General features: G+C 41.7%; 1 protein-coding gene across 6 annotated transcripts in view; it reads left to right on the top strand.

Moving 5' to 3' along the window:
- Positions 1-2,101: 2,101 nt before the first annotated feature.
- Positions 2,102-15,594, top strand: part of ABCC9 (ATP binding cassette subfamily C member 9) — a 125,202-nt gene continuing 111,709 nt past the window's right edge. For 2 of the 6 annotated variants that reach the window (XM_089689133.1, XM_089689130.1), the window contains exon 1: positions 9,648-9,852. The gene's annotated coding sequence lies outside the window, so the exon portion shown is untranslated. Of the gene's footprint in view, positions 2,240-9,645; positions 9,853-15,594 lie in introns of those variants that run through there. The other 4 variants (XM_089689131.1, XM_089689132.1, XM_089689135.1 and 1 more) reach the window with 4 other exon arrangements.

Raw genomic sequence — 15,594 nt, 5'->3', positions numbered from 1 at the left:
GTGGTATGATGGAAAATGCAAAAATGATAGGCTGTCATGGCATAAATACCACTTATAGTGCACATTGCAAGAGAGGATTCTGTTCTATTTACTGCTGTGGTGATTTCATTATTCTTTATTTACCTTCTATATCAAGTATATTATCATTTCTTTCTCTTGATCTCTCAAATTTAAAAATTTAAAGCTTTATTGGCAGAACAAAAAACATGTTAAAATTGCAAAAGCAAATGATGATTTATTATGGATTGGATGGTGGAGGGAAGTGCAGAGACATTGTCAGGGGTAAGTGATAGTATAAAGGGGATCGGAGATGAGTTCAGGTACATTTTGGGGGTAAAGGATATTATAAAGGGGATAGGAGGTGAGTCTGGGTACATTTGGGGGGTAAGGGATAATATAAAGGGGATGAGAGGTGAATTCAGGTACAGTTTGTGGGGTGAGGGACAGGGGCGGACTGACCATTTGGAAACTCGGGCACTGCTGAGGGCCTGGGGTCAGTAGGGGGCCCCATGAGATGCCCCTGGTACCTTTTTCATAGGCTTTTTTGAGTTTGGGCAAGGACACAGGGGCCCCATGATCCCCTATTGCCCAGGGGCCCCATGAGTTGTCAGTCCGCCCCTGGTAAGGGATAATATAAAGGGAATACCCATATAGAAAAAATATATATTTGAAATATATATTAAATATATTTTATCCAAATATATTGACATATATTTGAATTGCTACAATTTTGGCCATATTCAATATATATATATATATATATATATATATATATATATATATATACATACCTACTGCATGCTGAAATGCTTTTTTATTAAAAAAAAATATGAAAAATATGTTTAAAAATACATTTCAGATATACTGTTTGACTTTAATAATACAAATCTTCGTTTTTGGAATGCATTTACAAATATATGTAAAAATATATGTTAAAATTACTTTTTTATATGTTAAAAAAATCTGAAGAATATATTTAAAAAAACTATATTTTTAAAAATGTAGATTTGCATTTTTAAAGACACAGTATTTTTTAAAAATTCTTTTCATATATTTTGTAATAAAAACACATTTCAACATGCAGTGTGTGTGTGTATGTATATATATATATATATATATATATATATATATATATATATATATATAAATATATTGAATATGGCCAAAATTGTAGCATTTCAATTATATGTCAACATATTTGGGAAGAATATTTTTAAAATACATTTCAAATATATTTTTCTTCCATGTGGGTAGGAGGTGAGTTCAGGTACATTTTGGGGGGGGGGGGGGTAAGGGATAATATAAAGGGAATAGAAGGTGAGTTCACGTACATTTTGGGGGGTAAGGAATAATATAAATAGGATGGGAGGTGAATTCAGGAACAGTTTGGGGGGTAAGGGATAATATAAAGGGAATAGGAGGTGAGTTCACGTACATTTTGGAGGGAAAGGGATAACATATATAAGGCATAAGAGGTGAGTCCAGGAACATTTGGGGGGTAAGGTATAATATAAAGGGGATAGGAAGGGAGTTCAGGTACATTTTGGGGGTAAGAGATAATATAAAGGGGATAGGAGGTGAGTTCAGGTACAATTTTTTGGGGTATGGGATAATATCAAGGGGATGGGAAATGTATTCAGGTACAATTTGGGGGTATGGGATAATATAAAGGGGATAGGAGGTGAGTACAGGTACATGTACAGGTAATCTCCTAGATTGTAAGCTCCAAGGAGCAGGGCCCTCTTGTATTGAAATATTTTGTTGCTGTATTGTCTCCCGTTATATTGTAAAGCGCTGAACAAACTGTTGGAACTATACAAATCCTGTATAATAATAATAATAATTTTGGGGGAGGCAGGGGTTAATATAAAGAGGATAGGAGGTGAGTCCAGGGACAATAAAAGGTGTAAGTGATAATATAAAGGGATAGGAGGCCAGCCCAGGAACATGATCAGGGGTAAATTTAATATAAAGGAGAATAGGGGCAAGTCCATGTAGAAGATATATAAGTATCTCTCTCTTCCTCTGTTCCTGTGTCCCCCCTCCTCAGTTTCTGCCTTTGTGCTGACTGTAGATTCTCCCTCACTGCTCACATCTCTTTTCATGCAGAGCCCCATCCCCCTATACATGGCATCCATACAGGAGCTCTGCACTGCCTGCAGTCACTTATTCTCCCTCTGCTGGAATTCATACTACTGCATTTCCACACATCTCTCTCATCACAGGGCTCACCTGAACTGTAAGTATTGGGCGCAGTGAAAGTGATGGTGGTTGAGGGTGGGTACTGTATTAAGGCACTATGAGCTGTAACAATTGCACAAATGGATGGACAAATCTGACCTTTCCATCTCTGCCTTGCTGTATACACAGACTGGTCCTCTCCATCCCTGTACTACTCTATATAACAGACTGGTCCTCTCCATCCCTGTACTGCTCTATATAACAGACCGGTCCTCTCCATCCCTGTACTGCTCTATATAACAGACTGGTCCTCTCCATCCCTGTACTACTCTATATAACAGACTGGTCCTCTCCATCCCTGTACTGCTCTATACACAGACTGGTCCTCTCCATCCCTGTACTGCTCTATACACAGACTGGTCCTCTCCATCCCTGTACTGCTCTATATAACAGACTGGTACTCTACATCCCTGTACTGCTCTATACACAGACTGGTCCTCTCCATCCCTTTACTACTCTATATAACAGACTGGTCCTCTCCATCCCTGTACTACTCTATATAACAGACTGGTCCTTGCCATCCCTGTACTACTCTATATAACAGACCGGTCCTCTCCATCCCTGTACTGCTCTATATAACAGACTGGTCCTCTCCATCCCTGTACTGCTCTATATAACAGACTGGTCCTCTCCATCCCTGTACTGCTCTATATAATAGACTGGTCCTCTCCATCCCTGTACTGCTCTATACACAGACTGGTCCTATCCATGCCTTGACTGCTCTATATAACATACTGGTCCTCGCCATCCCTGTACTGCTTTATATAATAGACTGGTACTCTCTATCCCTGTACTTCTCTATATAATAGACTGGTCCTCTCCATCCATGTACTGCTCTATACACAGACTAGTCCTCTTCATCCCTGTACTGCTCTATATAACATACTGGTCCTCGCCATCCCTGTACTGCTTTATATAATAGACTAGTCCTCTCCATCCCTGTACTGCTCTATATAATAGACTGGTCCTCTCCATCCATGTACTGCTCTATACACAGACTGGTCCTCTCCATCCCTGTACTGCTCTATACACAGACTGGTCCTCTCCATCCCTGTACTGCTCTATACACAGACTGGTCCTCTCCATCACTGTGCTGCTCTATACACAGACTGGTCCTCTCCATCCCTGTGCTGCTCTATACACAGACTGGTCCTCTCCATCCCTGTGCTGCTCTATACACAGACTGGTCCTCTCCATCCCTGTACTGCTCTATACACAGACTGGTCCTCTCCATCCATGTACTGCTCTATACACAGACTGGTCCTCTCCATCCCTGTACTGCTCTATATACAGTCTGGTCCTCTCCATCACTGTACTGCTCTATACACAGACTGGTCCTCTCCATCCATGTACTTCTGTATACACAGACTGGTCCTCTCCATCCCTGTACTGCTCTAAGCAATAGACTGGTCCTCTCCATCCCTGTACTGCTCTATATAATAGACTGGTCCTCTCCATCCCTGTACTGCTCTATACACAGACTGGTCCTCTCCATCCCTGTACTGCTCTATACACAGACTGGTCCTCTCCATCCCTGTACTGCTCTATACACAGACTGGTCCTCTCCATCCCTGTACTGCTCTATTCAATAGACTGGTCCTCTCCATCCCTGTACTGCTCTATACACAGACTGGTCCTCTCCATCCCTGTACTGCTCTATACACAGACTGGTCCTCCCCATCCCTACACTGCCTGGAGTTCAATTTGAAAGTAACCATATAGGAAAAGTTGCTCCACACAGTATGAGTGACTGTACACACACTGCAGTGGGATTGTATGATTTATGTTCCTTGCTTTGTAGGTTTTTTTTTCTTTAGTTACTTCATAAAATATATCAGTTATTTGTTCAGATGTGATCTGAAGTTTAATCTGATGAAATTAATTATTGATAAGGTGGAACATTTCTTATTCTATCCCTTGTAATAGTTATGTGTGATAGATGTTCAAACAGTCATTTCTAATTTGTGATTATTATGAGGTATGACGTTGTTTTTTTTATAGTGTGCGGGGTGATTGCTTGATGTTATATCCAATATTTTCTGAACAAATACAAAGAACTAAATAACAAGACAGGTGTGTAGCAGTGACAATAGATAAGCACAAATAACTGTAATTTATCAGATGAAAAAAAACTATTGTAATTGTTTACTAATGACATTCGAAGGTCTGGTAAGGTGGTGAATATTACCCAGCACCCCTGGTTATCTGTGCCATTGAGTCAACCATAAATAGAAGTAGTGCAGTGCAGAGGGCCATGTTCATTAACACTGAGATCGATGGCATTGCTGAACAGTGGGCTGTTTGTGGCCCTGATGGGGAAGGGCAATTATTGGGGTATTTATGTTTCATTGTACACTGGGGCTGGGTAGTTATAGGCATAATCATGTCCTTTTTTCACTGGGGAAGGGCAATTATTGGAGTATTCAGGCTCACAGAGCTGCACTGAGGTCTCACCAAATTCTCTGCAGCCACAAATTCATTGTACCTGAAGTAGGAGCCCAGTGTCCGGATTTAGTTCTTTAATATCTTTAGCTGACTGCTAAAACGTCTCACTTTTATCATATTAGTTGCATCCCTTATCCTATCAATCCAGACATCACATAATAGACACCAAAACACATTGGCTTGTTGTATTTGTAATTTAGGAAAGACATTTAAAGATAATTTCTTTTTTTTTTGCATATTAAAAATCAGAGACTGGGTAGATCGAATCCTGCAGTGAAGGGTCTTATGTTAATAAGCTGGAGGAAAAAGTCATGCTATACATAGACGACATGCTATTGTTTTTTCTAAGACGTTAAGGCCGGCCATAGATTGTGCAGTTTTCTTTCCTTCCACCATGGATTGGTTCACTCTGGAGGCGTTTTCAGTTTACTGTGACTTAAAGATTAACTGTGAAAAATCGAAAATTCTTCCAATAGACCTGATTTCTTTTCAGGAGCAAGATAAGGCTTTTCCTATTCAGTAGGTAAGGCAGATCAAATATTTGAGCATCCAGGTATCCAGTAACCTGGCGGAGTTTGTGCCCTTACATTTTTCATCTCTTCTGTCCCTTACCAAAATTAAATTTAAACCATGGAGGTTTTTGCAATTATTTCTTATAGGTAAGACTAATTTATTTAATTAAAAATAAACTGCTTCCCCTTTTCTTATATGTACTAAGCAATTCCCCTGTGTGGATCCTTTTATCCCTTTTGAACAACTAGATGCATACATTTTCTCTTTCCTGTGGAGAAATAGACCTCTCAGACTTAGCTTCACAATACTGAAGCAATCACTCAGTTTGGGTGGGTTGGCCCGTCCTAATTCTTTTTAATATTTTTTAGCCAGCCAGCTTTTACATGCCCGTAATTGGCATAGAGCAGTGGTCGGCAAGCCGCGGCTCGCGAGCCACATGCGGCTCTTTACCCAGTCTAATGCGGCTCTTCTGTGTGCCGGGCGCCTGCTCCCCTCCCTCCTCTCGGTCGGCCGCTCCCCTGCCTCCTCTCGGTTGGCAGCCCCAAAAGTCCGCGCGGACCTTTTAATCCGGCTTGCGGATGTGGCTGTCAGGATGTGTGTAGGCGGGGCAGCGTGCCGAACGTGAGGGGAGGGGAGCTAGGCTCCTCTCACAGTCCGCCCTGAAGACCCGAACGGCGCGGGAAGACAGCGAGAGGAACGCAAAAGGTAAGTGAATTGACACGGGGGACTTGGCTTACTAGAAGGGGGGGGGGGGAATAGTACTGTGGGGGATGAAATACTATATGAGGGATGAATTACTTTATGAGGGATGAAATACTATATGGGGGGATGAAATACTATATGGGGGATGAATTACTATATCAGGGATGAATTACTATATGAGGGATGAATTACTGTATGAGGGATGAAATACTATATGGGGGATGAATTACTATATGAGGGATGAATTACTGTATGAGGGATGAAATACTATATGGGGGGATGAAATACTATATGAGGGATGAAATACTATATGAGGGGATGAAATACTATATGGGGGGATGAAATACTATATGGGGGATGAAATACTATATGAGGGATGAAATACTATATGAGGGATGAAATACTATATGAGGGATGAATTACTATATGAGGGATGAAATACTATATGGGGGGATGAAATACTATATGGGGGGATGAAATACTATATGGGGGGATGAAATACTATATGAGGGATGAATTACTATATGAGGGATGAAATACTATATGGGGGGATGAAATACTATATGGGGGGATGAAATACTATATGAGGGATGAATTACTATATGGGGGGATGAAATACTATATGAGGGATGAATTACTATATGAGGGATGAAATACTATATGAGGGATGAAATACTATATGGGGGGATGAAATACTATATGAGGGATGAAATACTATATGGGGGGATGAAATACTATATGAGGGATGAAATACTATATGAGGGATGAATTACTATATTGGGGGGATGAAATACTATATGAGGGATGAAATACTATATGGGGGATGAAATACTATATGGGGGATGAAATACTATACGGGGGATGAAATACTATACGGGGGATGAAATACTATACGAGGGATGAAATACTATACGGGGGATGAATTGCTATGGGGGATGAATTACTATATGGGGGATGAATTACTATATGGAGGATGAATTACTATATGGGGGATGAATTACTATATGGGGGATGAATTACTATGGGGGATGAATTACTATGGGGGATGAATTACACTATGGGGGATGAATTACACTATGGGGGATGAATTACTATGGGGGATGAATTACTATATGGGAGATGTATTTTCAGTTTTAAAAATGTGGCTCTCAAAATAAATTTCAATCATGGTTTTGGCGAGATTTGGCTCAGTTGAAAAAAAAGGTTGCCCACCACTGGCATAGAGGATGCCATGCTCTCTGCTGTCTTACTCGACCCATGAAAACCACAATTAAAGCATGGAATAGGACCCAAGTTCTTTATAACACATCACCTAATTAGTGGCCCCTTTATACCTCTCTGTGGAAGAACCCCAATCTTCATCAATTATTTATATTCCTGAAGGCATCCATTTGGGCATCAAAGGGCATAAAGGTATGCAGATAAAGGGCTCTGTCAGTGTAAGATATAGATGTGCAGATAGAGGGCGCTGTCAGTGCAAGATTTAGATGTGCAGATAGAGGGCGTTGTCAGTGCAGGATACAAGTGTGCAGATAGGGGGCGCTATCAGTGCAGGATAGAGATGTGCAGACAGAGGGTGTTATCAGTGCATGATACAGGTTTGCACACAGAGGGTGCTGTCAGTGCAGGATAGAGGTGTGTAGATAGAAGGTATTGTCAGTGCAGCTTACAGATGTGCAGATAGAAGGTGTTGTCAGTGCAGGATACAGATTTGCACATAGAGAGTGCTGTCAGTGCAGGATACAGGTGTGCAGATTGAGGGCGCTGTCAGTGCAGGATACAGGGGTGCAGATAGAGAGTGTCAAGAGTGCAAGATATAGGCGTGCAGATAAACGGCACTGTCAGTGCAGGATAGAGGCAAGCAAATACAGGTGTGCAGATAGAGGGAGCTGTCAGTGCAGGATACAAGTGTGCAGATAGAGGGAGCTGTCAGTGCAGGATACAAGTTTGCAGACAGGGTGCTGTCAATGCAGGATAAAAGTGAGTAGAAAGAAGGTGTTGTCAGTGCAGCTTACAGATGTGCAGATAGAGAGTGCTGTCAGTGCAGAATAAAGGTATGCACATAGAGTGTTGTCAGTGCAGAATAAAGGTATGCACATAGAGTGTTGTCAGTGCAGGATACACATGTAGAGATAAAGGGTGCTGTCAGTGCAGGATGCAGGTTTGCAGACAGAGGGCACTGTCAGTGCAGAATACAGGTGTGCAGACAGAGGGTGCTGTCAGTGCAAGATAAAGGTGAGTAGATAGAAGGTGTTGTCAGTGCAGCTTACAGATGTGCAGATAGAGAGTGCTGTCAGTGCAGAATAAAGGTATGCACATAGAGTGTTGTCAGTGCAGGATACACATGTAGAGATAAAGGGTGCTGTCAGTGCAGGATGCAGGTTTGCAGACAGAGGGCACTGTCAGTGCAGAATACAGGTGTGCAGACAGAGGGTGCTGTCAGTGCAAGATAAAGGTGAGTAGATAGAAGGTGTTGTCAGTGCAGCTTACAGATGTGCAGATAGAGAGTGCTGTCAGTTCAGAATAAAGGTATGCACATAGAGTGCTGTCAGTGCAGGATACATGTGTGCAGATAGAGGGCGCTGTCAGTGCAGGATGCAGGTTTGCAGACTGAGGGCACTGTCAGTGCAGGATACAAATGTGCAGATAGGGGGTGTTGTCTGTGCAGGATAGAGGTGTGCAAATAGAGGGCGCTGTCAGTGCAGGATACAAATGTGCAGATAGGGGGTGTTGTCAGTGCAGGATACAGGTGTGCAGATGGAGGGTGCTATCAGTGCAGGATACAAATGTGCAGATAGGGGGTGCTGTCTGTGCAGGATAGAGGTGTGCAAATAGAGGGCGCTGTCAGTGCAGGATACAGGTGTGCAGATAGAGGACGCTGTCAGTGCAGGATAGAAGCGTGAAGATAGAGGGCGCTGTCAGTGCAACATACAATTGTGCAAATAGCTGCCAGTACTGGATATCAAGAGTGCAGGGTGCTGTCTGTACAGCAGAGGGCACTGTCATTGTAGGATTATAGTTTGCAGGCGGAGGGTGCTCTCAGCACTGTATATGAGATAGCAGGTATGATATATTGTATATGTGTGAGCATGTTACATATACTGTATAATCTATCAACATATTTACATACAGTATATGATATATGAATTGTTACATGTTAGAATTATTGCTTTTTACAAGTGTCTCCAGTTGTGTCTAGATTATATAACATATTACATGTATGAACAGATTTCAACACCATTTGTCTCATATGTACGGTATGTTCAGAGTGGCTGATACATGTACTATATAGACAGCTGTCACATATGTTTGGTATGTATGTTGTTTGTAGGAAGCTGTGCCATAAATGTATAGAGTAATTCTAATCGTATAAGGATCATTCTAATCATTCTGTACATGTACATGTTCCATACCACATATACATATGTATCATATCAGAGCAAATAAAGGGGATGTCACATGTGTTGGTGACTGTCATGTTTTCCTCTGGATGCATTAATTCAGGCAAAAATAACCTCAGTCACATGATCATAATTATCACCCAATAGTACAGAGAAATGTCACAAACAAGGATCATGCCACATGTATGTAATGTACATGCAACCATCAGACATACTTATACAGTACATGTGATGCATTGTATGGGGGACACCCCAGTTCAAGATCCCCCATCTGCTGCATGTCCAGTTTCCTGCCGGCTCTGCATTCTTACAACTCCAAATAAGTGGAGAGAGGAGTCTGAGAGGAGCAGCAGCAACTGATCTCAGCGGCTAAAAATACTTCCAGCCACAGCTCGCAACGTCTTCCAGAGACCCCCAGAGATTGACCCCCACCTGGAGATTTCCCTGTCCTATGTGAAGCCCACCCTCTCTGTATCAGAGCCGGCAATCCAGAGCTCAGTGTGTGATAGAGACCCCCAGAGACTGACCCCCACCTGGAGGCCTCCGAAAGGTAAAGCCGAGCAGATCTGAATCTGTATCCAAGCGTCATGTGTGGGATGTGTGTAGATTGGGGACCACAGGACTTCCAGATTATAGATTGAAGGATGTGTGGAGATTGGAGACCCCCAGTAGTGCCGAATGATAGATTGCAGTATGTATGTAGATTGGGAACCACAGAATTTGCAGATTATAGATTTCAGGATGTGTGTAGATTAGGAACCACAGGACTTCCAGATTATAGACTGCAGGATGTGTGTAGATTTGGAACCACAGGATTTCAGATTATAGACTGCAGGATGTGTGTAGATTTGGAACCACAGGATTTCCAGATTATAGATTGCAGGATGTGTGTAGATTGGAGACCCCCAGAGTTCTGGATTATAGATTGCAGGATATATGTAGATTGGAGACCCCCAGAGTTCTGGATTATAGATTGCAGGATGTATGAAGATTGGGGACCATAGGATTTCAGATTATAGATTGTAGAGTGTGTGTAGATTGGGGACCATAGAATTTCAGATTATAGATTGCAGGATGTGTGTAGATTGGAGACCCTCAGTGTTCTGGATTATAGATTGCAGGATGTGCGTAAATTGGGGACCATAGGATTTCAGATTATAGATTGCAGGATGTGTATGGATTGGAGACCCCAGAGTTCTGGATTTTAGATTTCAGGATGTGTGTAGATGGGAGACCCCAGAGTTCTGGATTATAGATTGCAGGATGTGTGTAGATGCTAGACCCCAGAGTTTTGGATTATAGATTGCAGTATTTATGTAGTTTGGAGACCCCCAGGAGTGCCAAATGATAGATTGCAGTACGTATGTAGATTGGGGACCACAGGACTTCAGATTATAGATTGCACTATGTGTGTAGATTGGGGACCCCCAGAGTTCTGGATTATAGATTGCAGTGTGTGTAGATTGCAGGCCCCCAGCAGCGCTGAACAGGGGTGGACTGACCAATTGGAAACTCGGGCACTGCCCGAGGGCCCAGGGTCAGTAGGGGGCCCCATGAGATGCCCCTGGTACCTTTTTCATAGGCTTTTTTGAGTTTGGGCAAGGACACAGGGGCCCCATGATCCCCTATTGCCCGGGGGCCCCATGAGTTGTCAGTCAGTGCTGAATGATAGTTAGCAGTATGTATGTAGATTGGGGGCCACAGAACTTCAGATTATAGATTTCAGTATGTGTGTAGATTGGGAACCACAGGACTTCAGATTATAGATTGCAGTACATAATTTTACATAGTCTGGTTGAAAAAAGACACAATTCCATCTAGTTCAACCAATAAAAAGGAGAAAAAATGATACAATCCCATATACACAATCCTATACCCACAGTATGTATGTATATTGGGGACCCTATGGCTTCTAGAGTATAGATTGCAGTATGTATGTAGTTTGCAGGTCTCCAGGACATCCGGATTATAGATTGTAGTATGTATGTAGATTTGAGACCCCAAAAATGAGTGCCAGTATATAGCTTCTGGAATGTGTGTAGTGTGAAGACCCCCAGTTGTGCCAGTTTAAAGATTGCAGTATATGTGTAGCATGGAGACCTCCAGGAGTGCCGGTATTTTCAGTAGCTTGCAGTATCTGTGTAGGTTGAAGAATCCCAGTAGCACAAGGTTATAGACTGCGGTATCTGTGTAGATTGTGAGCTCCCAGAAGTTCTGGATTAGATAATGCAGTATGTAAGTAAATTGTAGGCCCCCAAGAGTTCCAGATTATAGATTGCAATATGTGTGTAGATCAGTGTTTCTCAACCTTTTTTCATTCAAGGCACCCTTTAAAATTATGGACAGTCTTGAGACACCGCCTTCTAAAATGTGAAAACTATTCTAATAGTTTTATATAACACAGCAACATCCACACATGTAGGACACCCAACATTGGAGGTGATTTATTCTTCCAAAGCAAATACACTTTTGCACACTGGTACTGACTAGCAGGGGTGGACAGACAACTCATGGGGCCCCAGGGCAATAGGGGATCATGGGGCCCCTGTGTCCTTGCCCAAACTCAAAAAAGCCTAAGAAAAAGGTACCAGGGGCATCTCATGGGGCCCCCTACTGACCCCAGGCCCTCGGGCAGTGCCCGAGTTTCCAAATGGTCAGTCTGCCCCTGCTGACTAGTATTTCAGTGTTTCTCTTCTCCCTCAGTTTTTCTCCATCAATGAGCTAATGTGACCCCAGCACTGATAGAGGGGCGGGGGAGGGTCATACTAGGATGCTGTGCAGGCAGCTGACATCCTCCTTATCAACTGATGATGTCATTGGTTGTTAGGACTCCGGCAGCTATAAAGTCGTAATGGTGCACAATGATAACCTGTGACTCTGTTTATCTAAAAGGCAGGCTTGTTTCACCGACTGGCTGTATACAAGTTTTGGGCAGTTGCCAAGGCACCCCTGAGGAAACCTCAAGGCACCCCGGTTGAGAAAGGCTGGTGTAGATCGAGGCCTCAGGAGTGCCGCATTGTAGACTGCAGACCCCCAAGAGTTGCAGCTTGTAGATTGCAGTATGCGTGTCAATATCTTTCCACCCTTACCTGTCTGTTTTCATCTCCCCCACTAATACTCAGCTCAGAATTTTCTGGGAGCTCTGACTGTTTAATTGACAGATCAGTCCTGCAGTCTTCCTTGTGCTCTTTACATTACCTTCCAGACCCTTCCACTAACAGAACCTGGCTGACATGTTGATATCACTGATCATGGTTACTGTCAGAGTATGGCCAGGTACACACAGGCATTCAGCTCAGGCGATCAATGTTAATCAAAGGCCCAATGCATAGAAGCGTGTACAGGAAGTCTCTTTGTTGCGTTTTGTTAAAATCTGTTAAACTGTGCTGTGTTTTCTATTTTTGAACTGCTTTCAAAAACTACTTCTAGTCTACAAATGCCCATGTGTGAACTAACATGGCAATCTGGTAAATGTTTATTAAAGTGGTTGTAAACTTTTACATACACCCAGTGAAGTGATTGGCCTCAGGTGAGGCACAGAGATTAAACAAATCCTCCTACATACAGTATATTGTAACTGTTTATCTGCAGCCCTTTCTTCTCTACACCTGTTCAAAGTGCATAATTTATAAAGCTTGTCTCAGAGTTCAGAAAAAAGGGGGGGAGTTCAAATTACACACTGCACACTCAGTGATAGCTGATTGGATGGAAGAGACACACTCCTCTCCACACAGCTCACAGGAACAGAGCTGAGGCTGTCAATCTGCTGGAAGTCCTTCCCCTGTCACCATTTTTCTCTTGGTGTCAGGAAAACTTGTCAGAAGACACTCGGATAGCAGCAGACATAAATGGCATTAGTGCTCTTAATTGAGACAAGTACAGACTATAGAGGGATATGCTTTACTCATATTTCATGTCTGAGGTGTACAACCACTTTAAGCAATATTATATATATATATATATATATATATATATATTTGTGTGTGTATTATATATGCAGTATATAGCATCTAAATTGTTAGTGGTATAATTGTACAGTTTGAATAAATATTATATTCTGTATACAAATAATATTAGTGCTTGCCTCTATTTTAATCATTTTGACATGTTAATGGTTAATTGCCTTTTGGCTCTTGTCAGGTTACAAGTTGTTACAGTGTTTGTCTATGGCTGAGGGATTGTCACAATATTCAAGTTTCCTGTTCTGTGCTGAGCTTTTCTGGCGGCCTTGAATGGTTCAAGAATGAACTTTCTGTTCTGTGATAAGATGAGCAATATTTTTTGGTATTTTAGGTCTGGATTGCCATATTACAAATGACTGATTGCAGCAATTAAAGTGACAGACATGGGGGAAATCCGTGCTTTACTGTAGAGTGGGCTCAGGACAGATCGCCCTCACCTGACATTTTTATAGCAGATTTTATTTTATTTTTTAATTGATACACATTGTACTTGAGTGCAGCTCTGATAGATGTATCCTTGTAGGTGGGATCTGGGCACTTTAAGCCTGAACTCTTTCCTGTTTGGAGACATTTTTTATTGTAATTAACATTTTTTATTGTAATCACAAAAATGTAATTTTTTGCAGCTTACAGCCATTAGAGGTGTTGGGCCCATTAGTTTTCTTTTTTTCCCAAGGTCTTTGTTACTTTATTTTTACCTGAAGATTCTGCCAGTAACATGTTTCCTGTCCTAGGATGACAACACACTATACTGTATCGGACAGCAGTGTTGTCACCCTTGTCTGCACTCATGGTTTGGACTACAAACACCTCTTACCTCCCTAATCTCTATGACATAGGAAGGAGGGCTTATCTACTTCACAGAATATATGTGGGAGGGCTGATAACATTGTTTGAGAATTCAGTTCAGTGAACAGTAGGTGACAAAAGATAATGAATTTCTGGAAGGATCAACAGGTGTTTGTCTGTACTTGCAGAAAATGTTTTAAGCCTGTAAAAAAGAATATAAAGAACTAAAGAATATAAGGGGAGGGATCTGCTAGATTGTAAGCTCTAACAAGCAGGGTCCTCTGTTTCCTCTTGTACCAAATTGTATTGTAACTGTAATGCCTACCTTCATTTTGTAAAGTGCTGCGCAAACTGTTGGCGCTATAGAAATCCTGTATAATAATATAAAATAATAACCTGCAGTATATTAAATTTTTGTTTTTGGGTTCATATATCCTTTAATTGCAAATATATATTATTTTCATGTTTCTAATTACCATTCATCTTTATCTATTCTTTTTTCCAGATTATCGAATAACTAAGTTTATTACATATGTTTAGTTTAGTAGTTTTATGTGAAAAGCACTAGTTAGAAAGAGATACAAAAAAAAAATATTAAGCATAGGTCCCCTAACTGCAGGTACAACAGGGGCGTATACCACAAGGCAAACAAGGCATTTGCCTAGGGCGGCATTTTTTGGAAGAAGGGACATATGCGGCATGGGGACCAGGTGGGATACGAGATAGGTTGGGGGCTGCTTGATGGTGCATTCAGAGCCCAACTGTCATTGCCAGGGATGTCCAGAGCTGTTAAAGTGAGTGTCTTTCTCTCTGTCACTGTGGGGAGGGGGGGTGTTAGTGGAAGGGTGGGGGGGATGGGGCAGGGGTGTTGTTGGTCACGGTCACTGTCAGGCTCTCTCCATGGTGGGGGGGTTCTGGTGTTGGTCGGTGTAAGGCTCTCTCTCTGCCGTGGGGATGGGGTAGGCGAGGTCTGATTTTTGTGTTGCCTAGGGCAGCAAAAAACCCTAAATACACCACTGAGGTACTCCGCCCCATATACAACAAACTGCAAAACCAATTTTTCTGCTTTAAACAAATCAACTTCAGGGACAGCATGTTTACTTATTATATATCGCACTGACTTTCAGATACCATTGTAATGAGATAATCAATGTTATTCACTTATCCTGTCAGTGGCCATAAAGTTATGGCTGATCAGTGTATTTTCACATTTTTATACATTTATTCTTAATAGAGGTATTACATATGTTCCCTTCTAAAGATGGTCATTGTTCGTAGAAACGCATTGCATGAAAATCAGTATTATCTGTGATATATAATAATGATGTTGTGGTAGGTCTGTTTTTGGTCTTTAAAAGGAATGACAAAGAACCCTCTTATGTGAAAAAAAACAATTATGATACCTGTATTCATGGGTTATTGGGTACTATTTGTATGCTAAAATATCCCTTTGTACCTTTCTATATCTCTAATTCCTCTCAGTGCTTTCTTTGTCAGTGACCAGGAAAAATGACCAGTTCAGGAGTGGTTGCTTTACAGAT

The sequence above is a fragment of the Staurois parvus genome, unplaced genomic scaffold (assembly GCF_062004578.1).
Source record: "Staurois parvus isolate SC_StPar_1 unplaced genomic scaffold, SC_StPar_1.0 ptg000469l, whole genome shotgun sequence".
NCBI classification, from domain to species: Eukaryota; Metazoa; Chordata; class Amphibia; order Anura; family Ranidae; genus Staurois; species Staurois parvus.
This window is presented reverse-complemented; position numbering and strand designations above follow the sequence as displayed.